The sequence below is a fragment of the Mustela erminea genome, chromosome 11, assembly GCF_009829155.1.
Source record: "Mustela erminea isolate mMusErm1 chromosome 11, mMusErm1.Pri, whole genome shotgun sequence".
NCBI lineage: Eukaryota > Metazoa > Chordata > Mammalia > Carnivora > Mustelidae > Mustela > Mustela erminea.
Genome location: NC_045624.1, coordinates 88307202 through 88334916, shown reverse-complemented (window position 1 = coordinate 88334916; position 27715 = coordinate 88307202). Strand labels below are relative to the sequence as shown.

Genomic DNA, 27715 nt, shown 5'->3' with positions numbered 1-27715 from the left:
AGGGTAGATACATAAAGACATACAGGAAAAAAAATAAGGATATGTAGAATAATCAGAGAGATTATACTCAATGCTTTCACTCCAAATGGACCCACTACACATTAGGTGGTACTTTAGAGAAAAACTTTAAATTGGTACTTTAGAGAAAACCTGTCTTTCAGTTCTTCTATTTGTACAAATTCATACCTTCACTCAAAGGGGCTCTAGCCAAAAAGAACAAATCAGGCCTTTTCAAATCATTTCCACAGATATTTTTCTCTTTCCATAGACTAAAAGGAAATAGCTTTTTGGCCTTTCTCTGTTTTTCAAAATAATGGGAGAAAGATATTAACATTTTACAGTATAGTCAATGGTTCAGCTTATTACGATCTGAAAATTCATGTGTCTATGTTCACAGCTAGCTTTCAAAAGTTTTTGAAAAATAGTCTGTTTATTTATGAACACATTTCCTGATGAGGGGCAGTAACATCTATTCCAAACATTTTCAGCACTTTCAATTAGCTGATTCCTATGACAGAATAGCAGAATTGAGAAGGGGTTCATTTTTATCCCATTCTAAATGAAACCCAAACTTCATTATTTATAGTATATTTCTTACACCTAAAAATAACAATAATTTTTAAGATCATCAATTATTGAGTCAGTGTACAAATTTCCTCAATTGTCTCTATTTTTGAAAGTCTATTAGAAGTGCACATGAAGCATTCTCCATGTGCTATGTTAGATCACAAAATAAGTCTTAACAAATTTAAGAAGACTGAAATCATATCAAGCATCTTTTCTAACCACAATGTTATGAAACTAGAAATCCGTTACAAAAATAAAACTGGAAAATTCACAAATATCTGAAGGTTAAAAAACATGCTAGTGAACAAAACCAGTGGTTCAAAGAAGAAATCTAAAGAGAAATTTAAAAATATATTTTGAGACAAATGAAAAAAAAAGAAATCCAATATACCAAAATTTATAGGACATAGCAAAACACTTCTAAGAGGGAACTCCATAGAGATAAATACCTACTTAAGAAGATCTCAAACAACATACCTATATACCTCTAAGAACTAGAAAAAGAACAAATTAATCCCAAAGTTGGTATAAGGAAGAAAATAACAAAGATCAGAATGAAAATAAGTGAAATAGATACTAAAAACAGAAAAGACTTATGAAAGTAAGAGGTGGGTTTTTTTGATAAGATAAACAAAACAGATATATCTTTAGACAAACTCAGCAGGAAAAGAGAGAGAGGAATCAATCGAGAAATGAAAGAGTAGGCATTACCACTGACACCACAGAAATACAAAGGATCATAAGAGCCTGCTGTGCAGAATTATACACCAACCAACTGGACAACCTAGAAGAAAAAGATGTATTTTGAAACACAAAACCTACAAAGAATGAATCATGAAGAAACAAGAAATCTCAATAGACCAATTACTAGAAAGAAAACTGATTCAGTAATAAGAAAATAAAAATAAAATAAAAACACCTCCCCAAAGAGAAAAGCCCAGAACCCAGTGGCTTCACTGTGAATTCCATCAAACATTTAAAGAATTAATATCAATCCTCCTCAAACTCTCCCAAAAAATAAAAGAGGAAAGAACAATTACAAACTCATTTCACAACGCCAGCATTGTCCTGATACCAAAACCACACAAGGACACTATGAGGAAACTACAAGCCTTCATCCTTGGTGAACATAGATGTAAAAAGAGCCCAGCCAAATGTTAGAAAACCAAATTCAAAAGTACGTCACCAGGATCATACATCAGGATCAAGTAGGGATTTACTTCAGGGATACAACTATGGTTCAACATTCACAAATCAATATGATACACCACACTAACAAAATGAAGGCTAAAAATCCTCTGATGACCTCAGCAGATGCAGAAAAAGCATCTGATGAAATTCAACATCCACTCATGATAAAAAAAAAAAAGTTTTGTTTTGTTTTGTTTTTTTTGGTCTATTTGGTATCTTTTTTTTTTTTTAATTTCTTTTCAGCATAACAGAATTCACTGTTTTTGCACCACACCCAGTGCTCCATGCAATCCGTGCCCTCCATAATACCCACCACCTGGCTCCCCCAACCTCCCACCCCCTGCCCCTTCAAAACCCTCAGGTTGTTTTTCAGGGTCCATTGTCTCTCATGGTTCACCTCCCCTTCCAATTTCCCGCAACTCCCTTCTCCTCTTCATCTCCCCATGTCCTCCATGTTATTTCTTATGCTCCGCAAATAAGTGAAACCATATGATAATTGACTCTCTCTGCTTGACTTATTTCACTCAGCTTTAACTGTAGAGAGGAAACGTACTTCAACATAACAAAGGCCACATATGACAAGCCCAAGGAAACATCAAACTCAACAGTAAAAAAACTGAAACCTTTCCCTCTAAGATCAGGAACAAGACAAGGATGTCCACACGCATCACTTTTGATCAACATAGTACTGAAAATCGTAACTACAACAATCAGACAAGAAATAAAAAGCATCCAAATTAGAAAGGAAAAAGTAAAACTGTTGCTATTTTCAGATGACATGATACTACATGTAGAAAGACCTAAAGACCCCAAAAAACTATTAGAACTAACCAATGAATTCAGTAAAGGTACAGGATACAAAATTAATATACAAAAAAATCAGTAATGTTTCTATACACTAATAATTACCAGAAAGAGAAATTTTAAATAATCCCATTTATAATTGCATCAAAAAGAATAAAATACATAGGAAAAAATTCAACCAAGAAGGTGAAAAATTTGCATACTGAAAAGAAAGAAATTGAAAAAAACCACAATTAAAAATATTGAAAAAACACAGATAAATGGAAAGATACTCTGTGCTCATGGCTTGGAAGAATTAATATTGGTAAAACGTCCATACTACCCAAAGCAATTTACAAATTCAATGTAATCCCAATGAAGATTCCAGTGGTACTGTTTAACAAAAATAGAACAATCCATCCTAAAATTTTTATGGAACTAAAAATGATTTCAAAGAGCCGAAGTGATCTTCAGAGAGAACAAAGCTGGATGTATCATACTTCCTGATTTCTAACTATATGATAAAACTACAGTAACAAAAACAGAATGGTATTGGCATAAAAACAGACACATAAATCAATAGAACACAATACAGAGCCCAGATATAAACCCACCTTTATATGGTCAATTAATTTAAGACAAAGGAGCCAAGAATACTTAATGGAGAAGGGATATTATCTTCCATAATTGGTGAAGGGAAAACTGGATAGCCACATGCAAAAGCATGAAACTGGACCACTATCTTATGGCATATGCAAAAATCATCTCAAAATGCATTCAAAACATGAACACAGGACCTGAAACCATAAAACTCCTAAAAGAAAACATATGCTGAGTGAAATAAGTCAAGCAGAGAGAGTCAATTATCATCTGGTTTCACTTATTTGTGGAGCATAACAAATATCATGAAGGACAAGGGGAGATGGAGAGGAGAAGGGAGTTGAGGGAAACTGGAAGGGGAGGTGAACCATGAGAGACAATGGACTCTGAAAAACAATCTGAGGGTTTTGAAGGGGCAGGGGGTGGGAGGTTGGGGGGTCCAGGGGTGGGTACTGGAGAGGGCACGGATTGCATGGAGCACTGGGTGTGGTGCAAAAATAATGAATACTGTTACACTGAAAAAATTAAAAAAAAAAAAGCCACAGATGATCAGTATGTGAAATAAATTTTCCAGAAACACTGCTTTAATAAACAAACAAACAAACAAACAAATAAATAAATAAAAGAAAACATAAGCTCCTTGACATTGGTCTTAGCAGTGATTTTTTGGATTTCACAGCAAAAGGCAACAACACTCAAAAAGGAAATAAAAGTAAAAACAAACAAGTGGGATTATATCAAACTAACAGGTTTCTGCACAAGAAAGGAAACTACCAGCTTATGAAAAGGCAACCTACAAAAAGGGAGTGCAAATTACTTATTTGATAAGAGGTTGATATGCAAAATATACAAAGTACACTTGCTGTGATGAGCACAGGGTATTGTATGGGAGTGTTGAATCACTATATTGTACACCTGAAACTGTTATCACACTGCATGTTAACTGGAGTTTAAATAAAAACCCAATAACAAAAAACAAGCAACCTGATTAAAAATGGGAAGACGATCTGAATAGATGTTTTTCCAAAGACATATAGATGGCCAAAAGGTATATGAAAAGATACTCAACTTCCCTAATTATCAGGGAACTATAAATTAAAACCACAATGAGATAATCACCTCACTTATTAAAATGGCTGTTATCAAAAAGACAAGAAATAACAGGTATTACTGAAGATGGAGAGAAAAGAGAAGCCTTGTACACTATTGGGGGGACTGCAAACTGGTGCAACCATGTGAAAAACAGTATGGAGATTCTTCAAAAAATTAAAAATAGAACTACCATATAAATCGAGAAATTCCACTTCTGGTATTTATTCCAAGAATATAAAATCATTACTTCAAAAAGATATCTGCACCCCTATGTTCACTACAGCATTATTTACAATAGCCAAGATATGGAAACAACTTAAGTGTCCTTCAACAGATGAATGAATTTTACAAAAATGTGGTATACTAATACACACAGTGTATTATTATGCAGCCACAAAAAAGGGGAAGGAAATCCTGCTCTTTGTGACAACAGAGATGGTTCTTGAGAGTATTATACTCTCAAGAGTGAAATCAGTCAAAGACAAAAGCTGGTGTGGTATCACTTTTTTGTGGATTCTAAACACAAAATACACACACACACACACACACACACACACACACACACACACACACACACAAAATAAAATCCCTGAACTCATAGATACAGAGAACAGGTTGGTGGTTGCCAGAGACCGGTGGGGGCAGGGGGAGGGGGTGGGTACAGGTGGACAAAATAGGTGAAGGTGGTCAAAATATACCAACTTTCCAGTTATACGTGAGTCCTGGAGAGTTAATATACAGTAGAGTGATTATCATTAACAATACTGTATTGTATATTTGAAAGTTGCTTAGAATAAACCTTAAACATTCTTACCACAAGAAAAAAAATTATAATTTTGTGAGGTGATGGATATTAACTTATTATGGCAATCATTTCACAATATATACATAAACCAAGTCATTATGCTATACACCCAAAACAAATACTGTGCTGTGTATCAACTATATCTCAATTTTTTTAAAAGAAAGACTATTGGAATTCACTATTTAGATAAAGTTCATAAATTGCAATTGGTCTCTGTGCCATTTTAATTAGCAATAATAGCGCCTCGGATAAACCTCATTGGCTACGATACTGCCACTGCGCAAAGCTTCTCTGTGCCATTTTAATCTATGGAGTTTCATCCAACCAACCCCCTCCTCTCCCTCTCAACATTTTAATTGCACTTATTTTGTTGAATGAACTGTCTTGGTCCTGGATACTTTTCTGCAGTCTGACAGATTTGTTGATTATCTCTCCCTGTAGTTGTTTGTTCCCTGAGCATGCAATATTTTCTGAGCATTAAATCTAGAGGCTTGATCATGTTTAGGTTTAATATTCTTGTTACTATCACTTCAATGGTAGTTTGCATACTTTCATAAAAAGGGCATAATGTTCAGCTGTCTCTTTTTGTAATAGTAGCAGATCTTTTTGAGCTATGTCTACATCCATTAATCCAATAGGTATTAAAAATGAGCATAGTCTAGAAGACATCCAAATGGCCAACAGACATGTGAAAAAGTGCTCAACAACACTCAGCATTAAGGAAATACAAATCAAAACCACAGTGAGATACCACCTCACACCAGTCAGAATGGCTAAAATTAACAAGTCCAGGAAACGACAGATGTTGGTGAGGATGCAGAGAAGGGGGAACCCTCCCACACTGTTGGTGGGAATGCAAGCTGGTGCAGCCACTCTGGAAAACAATATGGAGGTTCCTCAGGAAGTTGAAAATAGAGCTACCCTATGACCCAGCAATTGCACTACTGGGTATTTACCCTAAAGATACAAATGTAGGGTGCCTGGGTGGCTCAGTTAATTAAGTGACTGCCTTTAGCTCAGGTCGTGATCCTACAGTCCTGGGATCAAGTCCCATGTCACGCTCCCTGCTCAGCGGGGAGTCTGCTTCTCCCTCTGACCCGCTCCCTTTCTCTTTATCATTCTCTCTCTCAGATAAATAAAATCTTAAAAAAAATAAAATAAAATATACAAATGTAGTGATCCCAAAGGTTTATAGCAGCAATGCCCACAACAGTCAAACAATGGAAAGAACCTAGATGTCCATCAACAGATGAATGGATAAAGAAATGTGGAGGCGCGCGCACACACACACACACACACGAATACTATGCAACCATCAAAAAAAGAAATCCTGCCATTTGCAACAACGTGGATGGAACTAGAGGGTATTATGCTAAGTGAAATAAGTCAATCAGAGAAAAACAATTATCATATGATGTCTCTGGTAAGAGGAATTTGAGAAGCAGGGCAGGGAGGTCATGGGGGGGTGCTTAAGGAGGGAAAAAAATGAAACAAGGTGGGACCAGGGAGGGAGAAAAACCATAAGGACTCTTAATCTCAGGAAACAAACTGAGGGTTGCTGGGGGGTGGGGGAGTAGGGATAGGGTGGCTGGGTTATGGACATTGGAGAGGGTATGTACTATGGTGAGTACTGCAAATTGTGTAAGACTGATGATTCACAGACCTGTACCCCTGAAGCAAATAATACATTAATGTTAATAGAAAAGATAGTGATAGTCTAGCTCTCATATTTATTATCAGGGATACATCTATACAAGAATCAACCATATGACTCATCACCATGATTTCCCTGAAGTATGTGTCATATAGAAAAAGAATGAAAAATTCTTGAATCTTTCCATTTACCAGTTTTCAAAAAATGAGTGGTTTTCTAAATTCTCTAAAGTTAATCAATGAAGTAGTTTTTGTTATTTTACCATCATGTTGAGCTCAAAGATTTTTAGCAGATGTTGTTTCTGTCCCCTCAGATTTTATTCACATTTATAATAAATAGTAACTACGCATGCTGACAGCTTCCCACATCACTGTCCACTTTGCTTCTTTGAGAGCTCTCTCCAACGCCTTCAGAGTTTGCTCAGCCTACCGAAAGGACAACCAGAAATGACAGAGATTTAATGCCTCAAGGCACAACCTTTAATTACCAATGAAGGGCAGCTTCCTCTCCCCTTGGTGGGACAATTCGTAAGAGATTTTGCACATAAGTTATGAGAGGGTCTTCAACTCAGTGATGTACATCTGATTCACAATTTTCCCTTCTCTGTCTTATTTTCCTCATTCTTTGATTTGTGTTGCCTGGAACCACCTCTTAAACTATCAGTATCCAATTCTTTGTCTTTCTGTTTTGGGGAAGTACTCCCAATTAAGATAGATTTAGGTGTGTTTAGTGACTTCTGATCTTCTGCAATTATTACCTTTACAGAAAACTTCTAATGACATTTGTTACATAGACTCCAGGATAGACTCAAGTTGTTTCTGAGTCTCTTTGACATGACACGGTTTTTTTTTTTTTTTTCAGGTATATAAAGATGTTTCAGGTTCAATTTGTGTATTTACTTCCTCAAACATGGGATCAACCACTTCTCCTAAAAGGCTTTGTATTTGCTTATTTCTTTACCTAGGAAATCATATTTAGACACAACAATTTTGGCACTAATGGTACTCACTGTAAATGGATTTATCATTTTTTCTAGTTCTTTCAATAGACAAATTAGGAAACTTTCCTGTTTCTTTGCATGTCTTATTTTTTGGTTGAGAATTTACATTTTAAATAATATAATATGGCACATTTGGGAATTATATCCCCCAACAAGGATTTTTTTTGTTGATAGTTATTGTCATTATTGATGGTGTATGCTTGTTTAGTGGTTCTTCTGAACAAATTCTGTAAAATCCATATTCTTTGACATATGTGGCCACTGAAATCTGCTTATTTCACTTAGTGATCTGCTAATAATCAGATACTGATTTCTTCATGCCTGTGCCAGCAGTCTCCTACCCTTTCCTGAGAACTCTGTGTATGTGTTTGGACACATCTTTAATGCTCCCTTACCTTGACTATTGCCTGTCCAAAACCTCAAGTTCAGCTCTGAACTCTCCTGGGCAGACATAAGCATAAGCACAGTTTTCTAATCATGTTGGAGCTTTTCAAATTCCCTGTGGAAATTTCATTCCCCAGTTTTCCCTTATGTTTTTGACCAGCCTTATTAGCCCCAACTAGCAATGCTGCTTTGGGCAACTGAACTGTTAAACAGTTGTTGGTGATTATTTTAAACAAATCTGCAAAGGAGAGAGCAGTTCACACAGAATGAAGTCAGGTAAAATAAAGACATGCTCTGAAAATGGGAGTTTCCAGTGAGTTTCCAAATACTTCAAATAGGGATAATTCTCAGGGAGTGGCACTCTTCCAGTGCCTGCCAAGCTGCTAATCTTAAAAAAACTACCATAGCTGCAAGCTACAGTGGAGTCAGGGGTTAGGCGGACAGGATTAGGGCAAATTAAATGCCACAAAGGTCACTGTTTTTACCAAAAGTCAGTAATTTTTTAAATAAACTCTTATCAAATTTTTCCCAACTTTTAATTTCTAGAGACCCGAAAAAGTTTAACAGTTTTTGTCCCTGCTCTCATTGCTTTTATGAAGACGTACAATTTCAGAGAGCTTTATTCCACAATTCCAGAAGCTGGAATTCTGGAAACATTTTTATAGGAGAAAATCACGAATTCATAGTTCAGTTAAGCGGCTGACTCATGATTTCAGCTTGGTCATGATCTCATGGGTTGTAGGATTGAGCCCTATGTTGGACTCCCTGCTTGGTGGAGAGTCTGCTTGAGTTTCCCCTCCCTCTGCCCCTCTTCCCACTTGCTCATGGGTGTGTGTGCTCTTTCTCTCTCAAGTAAATCTTTAAAAAAAATTGTCAGATTTTTGTTTCACCTTATGGATAGCAACCTTTACCAAAAATCCTGTTTTTCAATAACACCATCAAAATTATTTGCTTTATGTCACCTTTCACAGAGAGTAGACTCGGAATAACAGTACCAGTACTGTAAACGACAATACAATTATTGGAAATAGATTGTGATATTTTGAAGTTCTTCCTCTCCTTAGACTTTATACCAGTGGGGTGGTAATTCAAATTACTGTATTTTAGAATCAATTTGAAAAGAATCTCTCCAGGTGGGTTTGTCTCAATGTGGATTGTCAGTGGGGTTTGATTTTACTTTCATTTTTAAAAGAATTTATTTCATTTTACTTCATGTAAAGTATTTACATGGTTCCAAAGCCAATTCTCCAAAAGAAGTCATATTCAAAGAACTATAATTAGTATCACTATCCCTTCTAGGCAATGTTCATCTTCCAAGCAAAACCATTTTTTAAAGTGTTACGGTTTATTCCTGAACTGCTGTTTTTTACCCTTAGTACAAGAAAATACGTGGGTATATTTTTTGACATGTAGGAAAGCATATATCTTTGTTCTAATCATCACCTTTATACTAATGCTTTTACTAAGTATACTTAGAGCTCTCGTGTTTTTTTTCTTTTTACTGTTTTTTATTGGTTTTTACCATAAGCAATACTGAAATTAGCTAAGTTCTTCTTTCTCTTCTTCTTCATCATCTAATTTTACGTAATACTATCTTTTTTGCTCCCAGATAATACCTATAAGGCGAACAGTGAGCTTAATCTGTTTTTCATATACCCACCCTATTCTTCCCCCAGTTTTTGATAGCTGCATTTTATAATACTATCATAACACACAGTTATCACACATCATGCTTACACATATACTTTTATAATCTTCATTTAAATTTAGTTCCAAAGACAAGCACTTAAGGCTTACCATTAGTATTTATGTCATTGTTCCTCCATCATTTTGTTGTCTGAAAACTCTTCTTTACTAGTTTCCTCAGCAGATGTCCCTAAAATAGTATTTCCTAAATTCTCACATCTCTGAAATAATTTTCCTGAAGATTTAAAAACTGAATGTCAATGTGATTTAGGTAGAGTCTTTGGCTCATGGTTTTTTTGTCCCTCCTGACATAAAACAATGCCATCAGAAAATGTGATGGTAATTTTAGTCTTTAAGAAATACCTTAGTTCTTCTACCTGAAAATCCAAAATTTTTTAAATTCTAATAATTTTATATGTGTAGTCCTCAGTTAAATCTGTACTAAGTCATTTTCCCTCAGTTGTATATTGTGTTCTTTCAAGATACAGTTTTGAGGTTTATCTTTTTAAGGTTTTTTAAAAGTTTTTCTTGAATTATTATTTTTTAGCATTTATTTTCCGTTGACTGGTTTTCTTTTACAGGAATTCCTATTATTCATATGTTTGATCTTCTTTACATACTTTTATTATTTTCTATCAAAACCGAACTCCATCCGTTTATTTAAAAGTTTTTCCTTTTGGGGCACCTGAGTGGCTCAGTGGGTTAAAGCCTCTGCCTTTGGCCCAGATCATGGTCTCAGGATTCTGGGATCGAGCCCCACATTGGGCTCTCTGCTCAGCAGGGAGCCTGCCTCTCTGCCTATTTGTGATCTCTGTCAAATAAATAAATATTTAAAAAAAATAATAAAATAAAATCTAATTGCCTTGGGAAAAAAAAATTTTTTTTTTTTCCTTTTATGGGCGCCTGGATGGCTCAGCAGGTTAAAGCCTCTGCCTTCAGTTCGGGTCATGATCCCAGGATCCTGGGACTGAGCCCCACATCGGCCTCTCTGCTCAGCAGGGAGCCTGCTTCCCCCTTTCTCTCTGCTTGCCTCTGCCTATTTGTGATCTCTGTCTGTCAAATAAATAAAATATTTTAAAAGTATTATGCCTCCATCAGAAAAGATGAATACCCAACTTCTGTCACAACATGGACGGGACTAGAAGAGATTATGCTGAGTAAATTAAGTCAAGCAGAGAGACTCGATTATCATATGGTTTCACTTATTTGTGGAGCATAACAAATAGCATGAAGGACAAGGGGAGATGGAGAGGAGAAGGGAGTTGAGGGAAATTGGAAGGGGAGGTGAACCATGAGAGACTATGGACTCTGAAAAACAATCTGAGGGTTTTGAAGGGGGAGGATGGGAGGTTGGGGGAGCCTAGTGGTGGGTACTGAGGAGGGCACAGATTGCATGGAGCACTAGGTGTGGTGCAAAAACAATGAATACTGTTACGCTGAAAAGAAATTTTTTTAAAATGTCCAAAAAAATTTTTTTCCTTTTAATATTTTAAAAATGTATGCATTTATTTCTTCTTATATTCAATATAGTTTAATTAACAATTCTGAAATCATTTTTTAAATTTCTAATTCTTGCCTGAAGTAGTTTTGTCACCTCCACTTTCAGGTATTCCTATCGGCTTTTTAAGTCTCTACCTTTGATTTATGTTGTTCTTTCATAGTTTTTATTATTTTCTTATTTTAGCTTATTTTAAGATTTTATTTATTTATTTATTTGAGAGAGAGAGAGTATGAGAAGGGGGAGGGTCAGAGGGAGAAGCAGACTCCATGACAAGCAGGGAGCCCGATGCGGGACTCGATCCTGGGACTCCAGGATCATGACCCGAGCTGAAGGCAGTCGCCCAACCAACTGAGCCACCCAGGCACCCCTTAGCTTATTTTAAATATTAGGTCAGAGTTTTCACCTCTTTTATAAGCATGTCCTTTTTATGCGCTTTCATTGTCTGAAGGAATATTATTGTGTTCCTTGTATTTTTTCTTATAAGAATATTGTATGGCCTTTTCTTTTCTTATTGCTCATAATTAAGTAAAAAGAACTTTCCTTTTACTTTCGCAAAGGATGGATAGCCAATAACAGCTTTTCTAGTTTCACATCTCTAGAGCTCCTTCTGTTTTGTCATCTTGTGATAATATGGACTTAATACTTTCTGAAATATGTTTCTATATACCTTTGCCCACTTTTCTTCATTCTCTCTTTCCTTTTTTCCTATTTTTTCTGCTCAATTTCTAGTCTTCTCTGAGTACTTCTTCCTCAGTGTGGCACTAAGAAGTTTATTAGGGAAAAAAAGTATATGTAGCAGAGATTGTATGCAGCCCATAAAGCCTAATATATTTATTATCTGTCCCTCTACAGAAAGATTTGCCAACCCTGTCTTAAACAAACAACTCCACTTTTTGTCTAGAGGTTCCTCCCCATTCCATGTGGTCTAGGTGGTGCTATGTACCATTATAGCAGTGAGATGTGACTCAAGCAGAAGATAATAAATTGCAATCTTTCCTGGAGCTGGATATGTGGATATTGGGAGAAAGATCTTTCTCCTATAGTGCTTAGCTGTGGTTGAGTGTCGTATAGCTGGTGGCCACTGCTCTTGGCCACATTAAGGAAGCCTGTTTACAATGAGAGGAAAGGAGGCTCAGGTTGTGAAGGAAGTTGGAGTAATTATTGAAACTTCTGAATCAACTGGAGGCAGCTGCATCCCTGGACTTTGCAGTAAAATCCACATTATAATTTTACTCCAATATATTCACTTTTCTCTGTTTGAGCTCATTTTAGGTGGATTCTGATATTGCAACCCCCCAAAAAACAGAAAACACCGTTGTATACATGAAAATACATGTGCGTGGCCATTTAAAGGATTTTTCTCAAATTATTCCCTACTGAGTCTACATTCTTTTTCTTTTTAGCGGTAAGAGAATTAAAGACTAATTAAAGAAATAGAAGCTTAACAAGAGATATAAGAAAAATTACTCTGTGAACAAGAGAATACTGTAGTTAAGATTTTGTAAATTAGTATAAATTTTTAAACTATGCATTATATAAGTGCAGCGTATGTTTATAACTAAAATTAACAAAAATAATTGGGTTAGGGCACTGGGATGGCTCAGTTGGTTAAGTGACTGCCTTCCACTCAGGTCATGATCCTGGAGTCCTGGGACCAAGTCCTGAAGCAGACTCCCTGCTCAGCAGCTCCCTCTGACCCTTCCCTCCCTCTCATGCTCTCTCTTTCGCTCTCTAATAAATAAATTTTAAAATCTTAACAAAATAATTGGGTTAGTGAGAAAAAATAGTATCACATTTTGATGGGCCCCTGCTGGCAGGGTTTAAATTAAAAAAATATAAATGGACTGGCTTGTGGGATGGAGCCTATCAGAACACCAGTAGAGCTTTTCTAAAAAGCAAACTCTGAAAGGCTGCACCAAGGACCTACCATAGTAACCCTGATAACAGAAAACCTTAACATGGACACCTTAACCTTTTATATTTTGTTTTTTAAATGATAAAAGTTCAAAGCCCTTATTCTGTCATCTCTAAATACACACTCATACTACCACCAGATGATTTCAGCAAAGCAACATAACAATTTTACAGTTGATTACACCTATGGTAGCAAGGATCTGGGTAAATTTTGTAGATCTTTTATACCAAGGTCAGATCCCAAACAAAATTAGCAATTAGGATACCAGAGAGGCACAGAACAAACATTTAAGATTCACTATAATGTTTAATAATACTATTAGAGCAACAGTCTCTTTATCTTGAATAAGAGAGCAGACAAAAAGCTGACCCCAATAAATAATTAAAACTGGCTCTAATTAGCTCCTGATGTGATTCTCTGGATGCTGAAATCATCCGTGTGTAAGCATGGCAGATGGCTAGGCCTTAGGCTCCTGAAAGCAGCATCCCTTTCTCTCATCCCTAGAGGGGCTGAAAGGACCACTAAATGGCACCCTCAGATACTAGTGCAGGCAACCAGAAACCCAGAATAGCTACAACTCACCTTGCAGGGCCTAGGGATGAAACAGAAGGTTCAGCCATTCTTTGGAAAGGACCCAACTGGCCATCATACGGTCCAGTGGGAGCCTCCGGACCACATCTGTGAGGGAGAGCCCATTCCAGTTCCATAACTGCACTGTGATTTGTCCGCACAGAGGTCTGTCTTGCTTAATGCCAGAAGAGATATGTGTGAGGAAGAGGGCAGGCCAGGAAGAAATAATCATTTGTCATTTTCTTTTCTTGTGATTCATTAAAGATAATTCTTGTCTATGCTTTTTTCCTGAAAGTTTCTTAAATCAAAAGAAGCTAGTTCTTGATTTGGATGAGGAGGGGATCAAAACGATACCTACCCCTCCTATATTTGTCTTAATTTTTTCCAAAACAATAAATGTACTTCTCCCTGATTTGATCTTCTAAGTGAACTTGACCATTTCCCAGGCAGCTCCAGAAGCCAGCTAAAAATCAGAACTTGGGACACAGATTGAAAAATAATTCTTTGAGTGACACTTCCGGCTTTCCCAAACATCCTGTCCCCAAATACTTCCTAGAAACTCAGGGTGACTTGCAGCAAGTTTTTTTTTTATTCACTTCCTGTCTTAATTTAGTAAAAGGACCTCCCACTCAGACCCTTAATAATAGTAGCAGCAGTAATAGGCACCAAATCAGTCTGACAAACATCATCACATTCCATTTCCAAGTAATCCTATGAGGGAAAGCAAGTACTATGGTCTTTCTATAGATTTACAGACTAAGATTCATTAAAGTGAAGCTAGAAATGGAAAGAGCAAGCTCTTGAAATTCGAGTCTTTTTGTTATAACCCAATTCGAGGATGTGGATTCTTAGGTTCAAAGAGGTTCTATTACTCGCCCAAGCTATCTCAACTAAATAGTTGCAGGCCCTGAAGTTGACAAATTTTTATATTAAAAATTATATTTTATTTTTATTTATATATTTTTAAATTATGTATTTTATTTATTATGTTCAATTAGCCAACATATGTAGTGTTGATGTAGTGTTCAACGATTCGTTAGTTGCTTGTAACACTCACCACACATGCCCTCCTTAATGCCATCATCAGGTTACCCCATCCCCCACCCCTTTCCTTCTGTAACCCTCAGTTTGTTTCCCTGAGTCCAGAGTCTCTCATGGTTTGTCTCCCTTTCTGATTTCTTCGCATTCAGTTTTCCCTCCCTCCCCTTGTGGTCCTCTGTGCTACTCCTTATGTTCCACCTATGAGTAAAACAGTATAACTGTCTTTCTCTGCTTGACCTATCCATGCTGATGCAAATGGTGGGTATTCACCCTTTCTGATGGCTGAGTAATATTCCACTGTATATATGAAGGGACTCTAGGTTCCTTCCATAGTTTGGCTATTGTGCAAATTGCTGCTGAGAACACTGGAGTGCAGGTGCCCCTCTGGATCACTACATCGGTATCTTTGGGGTAAATATCCAGTAGTGCAATTGCTGGGTCATAGGGTAGCTCTATTTTTAATGTCTTGAGGAACCTCCCTACTGTTTTCCAGAGTGGCTGTACCAGCTTGAAGTTGACAGATTAAATAACTATTAGAACCAGGGAAATCAGCCTCTCAAGTGTTAACAGGAGTATAAAAATGAGTAGATAGTGTTGTTTCCAAGGGCCTCCCATGGAAGATGAAATGCCTTTGTTCTGTCATGCTCTAGAGAGCTCACTGGTGGTAGAATGGGGAAATGGATTTTAACCTGATAAAAAAAAAAGTCATTGATCATTTGCCTCAGAAGTAGAAAGGGTCACCTTAGAGATGGTCTAAAAGTGTAGGCCTTTCAAGGAAACTCAAGCCACATATGGGCTCAGAAAATATCTCTGGTCCCTTCTAGTCCCCAAATTTCTAGAAATTTGGCCCTAGAAAAGTGGGGAAGGAAGAAAAAAAAGTCTGTGAAAGAAGAAGTGATGATTCAGTGATGATGATGGCTGCATTTTTATTCTGGACAGCGAACTAGAGAATGAAGAATAGATCTTTCTTTATTTTCTAAGATCCAAGTAGGAAGAATGGAGGAGAATGGAGGAAGAGTTAACACAATTGGAACTGGAGACACAAAGAAATGCAAATTGTTTCCTGAGAACTAGCTGAAGGGACACTACATCTTAAACCTGGTAACACTAATAAACTCAACTCCAAGTATCCCATAAAAATAAGAGAAAGATACCATCTAATTGAAAATAATTCAAAGACTACATTTATTCCATTTACCTCTTCCATGCAGGTATATTTAACCAAGTGTTACAACTGGCTGGTTGAATTGTGTCCTCCAAAAAAGATATGTTGAAGCCCTAACTCCCAGTACCTCAAAATGTGACCTTTTTTTTGAAATATGGTCTTCACAGAGGTAACCAATTTAAAATGAAATCATCAGGGTGGACCCTAATCCAAAATGACTAGGTCTTCATAAAAAGAGGGGTGTAATTTAGACACAAAGACAAGCACACAGGAAAAATGCTATGTAATGATGAAGGCAGAGACCTGAGTAATAGATCTACAAGCCAAAAAAGGTCAAAGATTGCTAGTAAATGACCAAACTAGGAGAGTATCAGGGAACAGATTTTCCTTCGAAGCCCTCAGGAAGAACCAAACCTACCATCAGCTTGATCTGGGAATTCTAGACTCTGCACCCATTGGACAGCAAATTTCTACTGTTTAAGCCAACCAGTTGGTGGTATTTTTTAACAGTAGCCCTAGCAAACTAATACAACTAGCTATTCTGAATTTTACCTTTCCCAGATACACACTTTCTAATAAAGGTCTGGAATGCTCTATTATGAAGCTCAAAATTAAATCAGAGTGTGAAACAATCACAGAATACAACTCTCATTCTATAGGCAAGCAAACTGCAAGTCATGGGATGTCTGGGTGGCTCAGTCAGTAAGCATCTGCTTTTGACTCGGGTCATGATCCCAGGGTCCTGGAATCAAGCCTCAAATCAGGCTCTCTGCTCAGCAGGAAGCCTGCTTCTCCCTTTCCCACTTCCCCTGCTTGTATTTCCTCTCCCAGTGTGTCTCTCTGTATCAAATAAATAAAATCTTTTTAAAAAGAAAAAAAAAAGAAAGAAAGGAAGGAAGGAAGGAAGGAAAAGAAAAGAGAAGAGAAAAGAAGAAAGGAAAGAAAACGGCAAGTCAGGAAGAGTGAGCAGCTTGCCCAAGTTCTCACACTGCCAGAACCATAACTAAAACCCAGGCATCCTAACTTCTAGGCCACAGCTCTTTCCACCAAGACCTGATGGTACCAAAACTGCAAAGATAACTCTCGAATAACTGTATGCTGACTGCATACACGTGACGTGTGATACCTTAGGCTGGAGTTAGTTGTGCCCTCAGCGGCATGGCAATGTGAGCGTCGGGGAGTGTCATTTTATTCCCTAGGGAATCTAATCAAGAACTGCATCAGGAAAGCCACAGCAGGGAGGACTAGATATTCCTGCTGTCTGCAGACACAGTGCTGCTGGTCCTTCCCCACCTCCCTCCTCTGTAACCCTGCCCAGATGGTCAGACATTGGAACTGTGAGAGCTGGAAAAGATGACACATCAGCTCAAATGCCAAAAAAAACCCAAAAACCAAAAAACAAAAAACCAGTGACTACAACTTGTATTTGCTAGGATCTTATGGAATTCAGCTGAGAATAAACCTTCTGATGCCCCAGGTGAATGTTAAAGAAGGGAGATTTTCTTTATCTCCTCTACATTAATACGAAAAGACAGTACTGCGCAGATGGGAGAACAGAGGACTGGAGTTTTTAATGGCTCATCCTCCCAAGCCAGAGGCATTTAGGTTAGTTTCCTTTCTAAAAGTCCACAAAAAGTACAAGGGGGGTGGGGGAGGTGCCTAGGTGGCTCAGTTGGTTAAGCATCCAACTCTTGGTTTCGTCTCAGGTCACGAGCTTCTGGTCTTGGGATCGCACCCCAGATCAGGCTCCAAGCTCAGCACAGAGACTGTTTGAGATTCTCTCTCTCCCTCTACTCCCTCCCTTCTCATGTGTTCCCTAAAATAAATAAACACATCTTCAAAAAAAAAAAAAAAAAGTACAAGAGGAAAATAACTCCACAAAGGGGCTGGCTCAAGCAGACCCTTGATTTCTGTCCCACCCAGTAAACTTGCTGAGTGCCCAATAATTACGCACTTAAAAGGGCTGCAGTTTGGAGCACCTGAGTGGTTCAGTGGGTTAAAGCCTCTGCCTTCGGCTCGGGTCATGATCCCAGAGTCCTGGGATTGAGCCCCGCATCGGGCTCTCTGCTCAGCAGGGACCCTGCTTCCCCCTCTCTCTCTGCCTGCCTCTCTGCCTACTTGTGATCTCTCTGTCAAATAAATAAATTAAAAAATCTTTTTAAAAAAAGGGGGGTAAGTAAAATCTTGGTGAATAAGGCACGGTTTTGGGTTTGACTACCAATTCAGAGTGAAGAATAAAAGGAAACTCTTTCTCCTACTGTCTCCTTGAGACAGTTTCTCTTGATTTGGTCTCTCAGCAGGAAGAATGAGGCAGAGCTACAGTTTAGTGGAGTTGGGAGAGTCAAGGAAGGATCTTGGATCACCTGGACAAAAGGACACCAGTCCTTGGTTCAGATGCTCCGACACAGGACCATGGAAGGCAAGTGGGCACAATCTGGGCACTGAGGGTATGAAACAGCTCACCTGTTTTCTCCAGAGCTGCTGACCTATCATCCTTATGCCTTCTCACACCCTGATCCTACTCCAACAATAAGCAGACAGAATTTTGCTGAAATGATCAGATTCTTACCTTGCCCTCTTTGTTTTTATTTTTTAAAGATTTGTGAATTTACTTTAGAGTGGGGGAGGGGCAGAGGGAGAAAGACTCTCAAGCTGACTCCAAACTGATCACGGAGCTCAATGCGGGGCTCGATCTCACAATGCTGAGATCATGACCTGAGCCGAAACCAAGAGTCAGAGGCTTAACGAACTGTGCCACCCAGGTGCCCCACACCTTGCCTTTTTTTTAACCACTATTTTTAGCTCGGTGCCGACATGGGAGTGATGGTGCACATGTGGTCTATTTTGTTTCAAGTATAGACTCAGAGTTTTCTCTGCTTATAGCCTGACCTACCTGCCCAGTCACTTTATACATTTCTGGGCTTCAAAAAGGACTACATAGATCCAAAAGTAAATCATTATCCTTGCCATGTCTTTTAGGTAGATGCTTTATAGATTATGTGTATACACACACACTATGGACTAAATGTTTGCATATCTGAAAATTCATATGTTGAAGCCCAACCCACTGTGTAATATGTTGGTATTTGGAGATGGGGCTTTTGGGAGGTTATTAGGGTTAGATGAGGTCATGACAGTGGGGCTCTCATGATGGAATTAATTCCCTTTTAAGTAGAGGTGACAAGGAGATCTCTCTCCACCATATGAAGACACAGTGAAGAAGGAGGGTATCTATAAGCCAAGAAGGTGGCTTGTACCAGAACTCAACCATACTGCCACCCTCTCTCAGAACTTCGGCCTCCAGAACTGCAAGGAAAAAAAATATTTGTTTAAGTCACCAAGGCTATGGTATTTGTTATAACAGCCCAAGCCCAAACATACATACATACATATATATATATATATATATATATATATATATGCTTTTTTTTTCCCCCCCCAGAGGGTGGGGTCTGCCCAACCTTCCATTCTCTAACCTGGACACACTTTACCAGGAGTTGCCCATCTCCTCCTCATCCACACAGTTACTGAGAGAGGACCCATGTTTGGAAAAAGTACCTCTGTCCCTCTAAACCACAACAAAGCCTTAGCCTATTGGGCCAGATAATGTCCTTTCATGAGGAAACTGGAATTTAAACTGAGATGCGGGGCCCCAATCAGGCTGTGCTGGTAAATGGAGAAGATATGGCATAGGAGTTGTTGGCGATGGTCATTTTCTGCCAAGCGAATTGAAAAATTTTTTAAATTGCTCTTTAGCCAGAGAGACGGATAAAGTGGACCAGTAGGGAAGCAGGAAAAAAAAAGACAGTGAGGGAACCCTTAAATTCCTGTGGGGTTTTAATTCCTGATTCTGTAACATCACAAAGAGCCAGCTATCCCCCCTCCCCGTGCTCCTTGAGAATCCTTTGGCCTGAGTTAGCCCACATAGACTTCTGTTGCTTACCGCAAAAAGTCCTGATTTACCAGAAACCATCAATGAAGCCAATGGTCAGGATCTGGCCAAGAGCAGAACACCATGGGACTCCCCAGAAAGCATCTCCCAAAAAGCCCTGCAAATTTACCGAAATGTATCTTTCAAGTCACATTTTATTGTTTTGTTCATGAAGCTAAAATTTTAGTTTCTAAGATGATCTGATCACCACTATTGTACTTTGAGCTGGTACACAGACCACAAGCAAAGTCTTGCATTCATTCCAGCTGCTGTGTTTTAAGGAGAGTAATAGGTCACAATCCCTTGTCTGAAATTTTTGAGGACCAATGTTTTTGGAATTCAAAATTTTTCATTTTTTAAAAATATGACCCCTTCAATACAAATTACATAACACCCTTAGCAGGGTCTGAGGCTTCCATTAATCAAACATACTAATATTCCTAGAGCAAAATGCACAAATATATTTTTAAATTTTATTTTACTATGCTATGCTAGTCACCATACAGTACAGTATACACACATATTTTTTTAAAGTGAGTTAAATAAGATAATAGCTTCATATCAAGTTTTTCTGCCAAACAGGTTCACATTAGCTCAGGCAAGATTTTGCCCTTAAGCAATTTAGTAAAAACCTTCGTTTCAGGGGAGGGGTTCAAGATGGTCCAGTAGGAGGAACCCCTTACATCTAGAATCTATACATACACATAGAGCAATAGTTCCTAAAGAAGAACCAAGGTCTGACCGAAGAGCTTCTGCACAACGTAGGATAGAGAGATCATACAGAGAACATCAGGAAAAACAGACACAGTAATGACAGGAACCCCATGTGATGCTACCAACTGCAGAAGGGGGGATAGCTCTGAGGGGCCATATGCAGATCTGCCTGCTCTGGGGCACAGTAAAAATAAAAACAAAACAATAACAACAACAACAACCAGATGTTTCAAGGGCAACTAGCCTACATGTGAAGGAAACCCACCTAATCCTAGAGCATGGGCCATACGGTGAGGTAAGTGCTGGAAGTCTCTGGGACTGGAGGTGCTGGCAAGTGCCACTGGTTACATTTCCCCTCCACTTTGATAGCACAGACCAGATGGTCTGGCTGGCCTGCCACCCCAATGAGCCCAGACCCTAACCCATACAAGCTCCGCCAATCCCCCAAAAGGGGCCCCCATGTCCACATATTCTCTAGCTCCAGCCATTCCATCAGAGTGCCCCCTCATATGAAAATCCCTGGCCTAAGCCCACTCCAGACATCCTATTAGGGTAGCCCCAATGAAGAGCACACCAGGAACCCACGCTGACTTCAGTTCCAGCCTTCCCACCAGGGCAGCCCCAGTGAACAGCACCCTGGGAACACCTGGCCTGTGCCCATTCCGACTCAAGCCATCTTAAGAGGGTGACCCCCATGCAGAGTGTCCGAGGACCCCAGGCCTTCAACTGCACCAGCACCAGCCAGCCAGCGCTAACAGGCACATGCTGTCTGTACAAATGACGTCCCTACACAAAGCCACTCCTTGAAGACTGGAGAGGTGGAGGTTTTGCATAACTCAGAAAAACAAACAGAGAAAGTCAAAGGAAATAACAAGATCAAGGATTATGCTCGAAATGAAAGAACAAGATAAAACCAGAAAAAGAACAGAATAGAGATAAGCAATCAACCTGATAAAGAGTTCAAATGGTCATAAAGATGCTCAGCCGACTTGAGAGAAGAGTGGAAGAGCTCAGAACTTCAACAGAAAGATATAATATATACATATATATTCTACATATATATACATATATATGTATACACACACAAAAAACAGAGTTAATACAATAACTGAAATGCAAAAGATGCTTTCCAGCTCTCAGAGGAAGATGGTGGAAGAGGAGTGAATTCAGCTAGGTATCTATCAAATCATTCTCAACACATGTGATCAACCTGAGATCTAAGAAAAGAATTGCTGCAAATCTACAAATAGAAAAGCGACCACTTTTTGCAAGGCAGGAGGTGCACAGATGTGAATCTGAGGGGAAACTTTGGGAGGAAGGAGACTCCATAAAACGGCTTCTGGAAAGTGATAAGCAGCAGCATGCAAAATCAGAACTTCTAGACGTCTATCCAGTGAGAGACGTCTCTGCCTGAAAGGTGCTCAGGTGATGAATTGGGGCAGAATCCTAGGTGGGACAGTGTGGTCTCAGGATCCCCAGGGTCACAGGAAGACCAGGGGTGCCTGAATGCAGCAGAGTTAACAAGGTTTGGAGCAGGGAAGCCAGGTACACTCAGTGAGCTCTGGAGTGACCCGGTCGGCTAGATGTTGCCATAAACTCTCAACTAGGCAACCGCTCTCCAAGCAGAGGCCCAGCAAGCAACAACTGCTGAGAGTTCCAACTCCTTGCCCCAGGAGGAGTGGCATGGGATCAGGCAAACAGGGGCCCAGGGAGCAGCGGGGCCGGTGAGACAGCGCTCCCTCCTCTGGGAGGAATGGTGCAAGTGAGCATCACAGGAGTCTGGGGAGTTTGGCCAACACGAAAGGGTTGGACTGCCTTCTTCCCCTGAGGGTGCACTATAGAGGGGGGGGGCTGTAATCCTTCAGCTCCAGGACTGGAGATCAGGCCACTGCTATTTTTCACTTTTTTTTCCCCCACCCTCTAAAGCTGCTTGAAAAGCCTTCAGGGAACAAAAGTCACATAGAACAACCCAAAGCAGCTTACACAGAGCATGGCCTCTGGCAAACGCTGGTACAGCTCCACCCAGGCAAAAACACCTCAGAATCAGGGCAACAGGCCCCTCCTCCAGAAGACCAGCAAGATCCTCAGGCACATATTGAGTTTATAGATTACTCGAAACTAAAAAAACTCTGGCACTAGGGGAAAATAATATATGGAAGTAGAGGGTTTTGGGTACGTGTCTTTAGTCTTTCAGTTTAATTTTTTTTAATTTATCGAATGTTTATTATCTAACACTGACTGAAAAGTTTTGTCTAAAGATTTTATTCTATAAAAGGATAGGTTGGGAAGAAAGATTCCTGGTTTCCATGAAACCAAATGCAATTTCTAAAGGATTGTGGCCTATCTTTAATACAAGTACTTCACTTAAAAATTTTCAACAAACTCTTAATTGACAGCATCTACATGTTTTAATGTTCTGAATACCCACAAAATCTTATCATAGTTAGACACCACTTATTTTACCCAAAGCAAATTGTAGTTCTAATTTTTTCTCCATTAGAATATGTTACTTTCCTAAAGATACTTTTTTTAAACATAGCTAATGTAGGAAAACTTAAGTTTCTCCATCAGAAATTAAAATCTGGACAATTACAAATTTTTAATATATGCTTTTATAGCATTTCAAAGGCAATTCTTAATTCAAACCAATACCTATAAAAGGAAATTTCTTAAACTCAGTTTTGTTTCAAGAGTTTGCAAATGACAGAAAAGGCAGGTAACATTTTATACTTAATAACACAAACCATTGTATAATAAATACAAAATAAAGAGTGATAGATATTATCAAGGGTGAAAACATTACATAAACTTAAAAAGGCTGCTTTCTGAACTGTCACTGATGTTACCTGAGGAGTCGTTATCAATGTCATTTACAGAAACAATCTCTGTAGTCAAATTTATCGTTCACTTTCATGTCCCTACATGAGAAGTAATAGGTGAATATCTGTAGGAATACAATTTATTGTCTGCTCCTCCACTCAGAAGTAACCCTGTGTCTGTCCAGTACACACTCAGAACTCCGTCTTCATGAGCCGCCAGATCAGACAAGAGACTTACAACTTCTTGATGATGTTACCTAAAGAACCTGAAATCAGCTGCTGCTCATAAGTAGGAGACCACTTTAATGATGTGACCCAGCCTGTATGTGAGGTTAGGGACAGGGACACCAAAGAACCATCTTTAGTTCAGGGATCCCACAGTCTGATATGTCTATCGTGACATATCAGTGCTTTCAGATGCTAATGTTTACAAAATGGAAAATAGGAGATATAATCAAACACTTTATTTCCTGTGCAAATGGACTTAAGAATGCCAGACTCTATATTCCTCACCCTAACTCTGCGGTCCCAAGATGCACTGCAGATTTCTTCAGCATCCAACCACAGAACTAAGGATATTGCTTCCTTGCAGCCAAAGATGGTTCTTGTTGGTCTCAACTGCTCTATTTTCTGTTTTTTCTTGATTTGTGGATCCCTCCATTTCATCTTCTTCATCTATAGGAACTGTAGACCAGATCTTTAGCTTCTTATCCCAGGAGCCACTGCAAAATTTAGTTCTGACACTATCAATAGCTAGAGAATCCACACTTCCGGCATGGCCTCTGCAGCATGCAGAGCTTTCACTTTGGTTCTCTCCACAGTCCGCTCCTGTAAGAGAATCGTCCCATCCACAGAGCTACTCATTAGTAGGCAAGACAAGCTATCCTTTTTTCACCCAGGCCACAGCTTTTACAATGTCTGTATATCCCACGATTGTCATTACTGACTTTCCTTCCAAGGACCAGATCCAAGAAGTCTTATCATTAAGAACCCATCAAGATTCATTCCTCTGTGGGAGGTTGGGGGAACCAGGTGGTGGGTATGGGAGAGGGCACGAATTGCATGGAGCACTGGGTATGGTGCAAAAAAACAATGAATACTGTTATGCTGAAAATAAATTAAAAATTTTAAAATATATATATTATATAATAAAAAAAAAATCCATTCCTCTGTCCCTCGGACTGAACTGATCCAGTCAGCATGGAACAAGCATTGCTTTGGCTGAGGGGCAGTGTACTTCTCCACATATTCCATATCCACAGCCTCTTCTGAGGGGATGTTTTCCAGTTCCAAGTGGTTGAGCAAGGGTATTTGCAGAAACTGGCCCTTGATAAGGAAATCGAACTCCAAATGTTTGTGGAACTCATTTTTGCCCTCCAGCAGTTTACTGATGATGTTGCTAAGGTCATTAATTTCAGAGGATGCAAGAATTGAAAAGGGCACATCATCTACCACATATATTTTGACGGTGAAGTAGCATGTATGGAGCTGAGCCATGGCGAGGAGTACACATGAAAGACTTGTGGTGACTTTTGGAGGGCACCCACTTCTAGTGTTAGGATTTAATTCCAGGTGAGAGTTCTCTTTTTTCTTTTTCTTTTTTTTTAACTTTTCTACAAATTTCTTCTTTTAACTCTTTGTTTTTAAGTCTTGAATTTTTCATTTTTTAAAAATTTTTATTTAATTGTGTGAGTGTGAGAGAGAGAAAGCAAGCACACGCAGAGGAGCAGAAGGCAGAGGGAGAAGCAGTCTCCTTGATGAGCAAAGGAGCCCAATACAGGGCTCAATCCCAGGACCCTGGGATCATAACCTAGGCGAAGGCAGGCGCTTAACCAACTATCCCACCCAGGTGTCTCTTTTCATTTTTACACTTATATTTTATAGATATATTCTTCAATTTTGGCTTCTTTTCACACTATTCAATTTTGTGTGTGTGTGTGTGTGTGTGTGTGTGTGTGTGTGTGTGTGTGTGTGGTTTTGTGTTTTACATTCCTTATAATTTTGGGATTTAGTGTCTTCTAACAGACCAAGATACACCCAGGACTAAGTGGATCACCCTGTTTTGTCGACCTGTAAGATTATATGCTCTTTTTCTTTGCTTTTTCTTCTTTTCTGGTTTCTGACCTCTTTGGATTTGTCTAGTATGTATTTCACTCAGGTTATACTTGATTTTCTTGATTTTTGTTCTCTCATTCATCCATTTTTCTCTGGGAAAAATGACTTGAAGGAGGAATCCACAACAAAAGAAAGAACCAGGGATGCCTGGGTGTCTCAGTCTGTTAAGTGTCTGCCTTCCGATTAGATCATAATCTCAAGGTCCTGGGATTGAGCCCTGCATTGGGCTCTGCTCAGTGGGAAGTCTGCTTTTCTCTTTCCCTCTGCTCCTCCCTCTGCTTGGGCTCACTCTCTCTCTCTAAAATACATAAATAATAAAATCTAAAAAAGAAAGAAAGAAAGAACCAGAGGTGACACTCTCTATCACAGATCTAATTGATATGGACATAAGTAAAAATTCAAAGCTAGAATTCAGTATAACAATTCTAAATGTACTAGCTAGGCTTGAAAAAAGAATAAATGATACTACCTAATCTCTTAGAGCAGAAATAAAATCTGATCAGGCTGAAATTAAAAATGCTTTAACTGAGATGCAGTCTAAAGTGGATACTCTAACATCTAGAGTAAATGAGTCAGAAGAGAAAGTAGTGACATAGAAGACAAGATGATGGAAAAGAAGGAAGCTGAGGAAAAGAGAGAAAAACAATTAATGGACCATAAGTGGAGGCTTCGAGAAATCAGCAATATCATAAACCAAAACAATATTAGAATTATTGAGGTCCCAGAGGAAGAAGAAAGAAAGAGAGGGACAGAAGGTATATTTGAGCAAATCATACCTGAGAACTTCCCAAATCTGGGAAAGGAAACAGGCATTCAAGTCCAAGAGGTAGAGAGAATACCCCCCCAATCAATAAAAATAGATCAGTACCCTGACATATAATAGTGAAGCTTGAAAACTTCAGAGATAAAGAGAAAATCCTGGAAGCCACTCAAGGTAAGAGCTCCTTAGCCTACAATGGTAGAAAAATTAGACTGGCATCAGACCTATCCACAGAGACCTAGCAGGGCAGAAAGGGCTGGCCTGATGTATCAGGTTACTAAATGAGAAAACCACACAGCCAAGAATACTTTATCCAGCAAAGCTGTCATTCAGAATGGAAGGAGAGATAAAGAGCTTCCAGGAACAGAAACTAAAAAAAATCTGTGATCACTAAACCAGTCCTGCAAGAAATATTAAAGGGGATCCTGTAAGCAAAGAGAGTGCCCAAAAGTAACACAGACTAGAAAGAAACAGAGACAATCTACAGAAACAGAGATTTTGCACATGATACAATGACACTAAATTCATATGTCAATAGTTAACTCTGAATGTAAATGGGCTAAATGCTCCAATCAAAAGACTCAAGGTATCACATTGGATAAAAATGCAAGACCCATCCATATGCTGTCTACAGGAGACCGATTTTAGACCTAAATTAGACTGAAAGTTAATGGGTGAAGAATCACTTATCATGCTAATGGACCTCAAAAGAAAGCCAAGAAAGCAATCCTAATATCATACAAATTACATTATAAGCCAAAGACTGTATAGTAAGAGATGATGAGGGACACTTAAAGGGTCCAACCAACAAGAAGATCTAACAATTATAAATATTTATGTCCCTAATTTGTGAGCAGCCAATTATGTAAACCAATTAATAACCAAATCAAAGAAACACAAAGATAAATAATACAATAATAGTAGGGGATTTCAACACCCCACTCACAGCAATGGACAGATCATTTAAGCAGATCATCAAGGAAACAAGGGCTTTGAATGACATACTGGACCAGATGGACTATACAGATTTATACAGAGCATTCCATCCTAAAGAAACAGAATACACACTTCTTCTCAAGAGCACATGGAACTTTCTCCAGAATAGATCACATACTGGGTCACAAATCAGGTCTCAACAGGTACCAAGAGACTGGGAATATTTCCTGAATATTTTCAGACCATAATGTTTTATTTATTTATTTATTTTTTGTGTGTGTGTGGTGATTTTTTTTCTTTTTTTTTTTTCATTTTTTTTTATAAACATATATTTTTATCCCCAGGGGTACAGGTCTGTGAATCACCAGGTTTACACACTTCACAGCACTCACCAAAGCACATACCCTCCCCAATGTCCATAATCCCACCCCCTTCTCCCAACCTCCCTCCCCCCAGCAGACCATAATGTTTTAAACTTGAAGTCCA

The 27715-nt window shown here is 38.7% G+C and overlaps 1 long non-coding RNA gene and 2 pseudogenes across 1 annotated transcript in view; all 3 read right to left on the bottom strand.

The window, feature by feature from the left end:
• LOC116569541 overlaps positions 1–27715 on the bottom strand; it is a 221625-nt gene that overhangs the window by 63831 nt on the left and 130079 nt on the right. The window lies entirely within an intron of this gene.
• Positions 5217–5326, bottom strand: LOC116569705 (annotated as a pseudogene).
• On the bottom strand, positions 23500–24994 carry LOC116569539 (annotated as a pseudogene).